Consider the following 1,169-nt stretch of genomic DNA (forward strand, 5'->3'; position numbering starts at 1 on the left):
GATTAAAAGAGGCAATGCGTGCAAAGGGCCTCTGGCGAGGTAGCTCCTCAAGAAGTGATGGGCATGTTACTTCATTGTCATGTCCTCACCCTCATGATCATCCTCCCACTGACTGACCACTCCGCTCACACAAATAAAGCCATCGCAGCCATCAGTCGGAGCCCACCGGTGCTGGCCCAGCTCAACATATGCTATCAGCACCACCTGAGCAGACACCCAACCTCTCTGAGTTCCTTTGCCTTGAGGGCTGTCTCTCAGATGACCTAAGGGAGGGAGGCCAAGGCACCTAGGAACGGGAAATGGCTTTGTAAAATGTGAAATGTGCTCCCAGACTACACATCTTCAAGTAGTGTCAGAGGTATTTGAACCAGAGTGACTCCATCTTGAGTAGGGGCTGGGTAAAATAAGGCTGAGACCTGCTGGACTGCATTCCCCGGTGATTAGGCATTCTAAGTCACAGGATGAGATAGGAGGTCAACACAAGGTACAGGTCACAAAGACCTTGCTGATAAAACAGGTTGCGGTAGGCCTCCTGGTACTTACCCACAGGCTGTGTTCTTACACTGACTGTAGAGAAAGAGGAGGTAGAGTAAACCTACCCAATGTACACCTCAGCACAGGCCCTGTGCCTGGTCTGTATTGTGAATGGGGGGACATAGAAAAGAAAAAACAAATAAAAAACGAAAAATAAAACAGGTTGCAGTAAAGAAGCTGGCCAAAACCCACCAAAACCAAGATGGCAACAAGAGTGACCTCTGGTCATCCTCAGTGCTCACTATATGCTAATTATAATGTGTTAGCCTGCTAAAATACACTCCCACTAGTGCCATGACAGTTTACAAATGCCATGGCAACATCAGGAAGTTACCCTATATGATCTATAAGGGAGAAGAGCTCTGAGTTCTGGGAGTTGCCCATGTCTTTCCTGGGAAGCTCATGAATAATCCACCCCTTGTTTAGCATATAATCAAGAAATGACTATAAGTATAATCAGATGGGCAGCCCGTGCCCCTGCTCTGTCTATGGAGTAGCCATTCTTTATTCATTTACTTTCCTAATAAACTTGCTTTCACTTTACTCTGTGGACTCGCTCCCAGTTCCTTCTTGTGCGAGGTCCAAGAACCCGCTCTTAGGGTCTGGATTGGGACCACTTTCTGGTGACAGTAGTG

The 1,169-nt window shown here is 47.3% G+C and overlaps 1 non-coding gene across 1 annotated transcript; it reads left to right on the top strand.

Moving 5' to 3' along the window:
• Positions 1-526: 526 nt before the first annotated feature.
• Positions 527-659, top strand: LOC129468713 (small nucleolar RNA SNORA51). The gene has a single exon (XR_008652791.1). It is a non-coding gene; the product is annotated as a small nucleolar RNA SNORA51 (small nucleolar RNA).
• Positions 660-1,169: the final 510 nt, after the last annotated feature.

This window comes from Symphalangus syndactylus, chromosome 18 (assembly GCF_028878055.3).
Source record: "Symphalangus syndactylus isolate Jambi chromosome 18, NHGRI_mSymSyn1-v2.1_pri, whole genome shotgun sequence".
Classification (NCBI taxonomy): Eukaryota; Metazoa; Chordata; class Mammalia; order Primates; family Hylobatidae; genus Symphalangus; species Symphalangus syndactylus.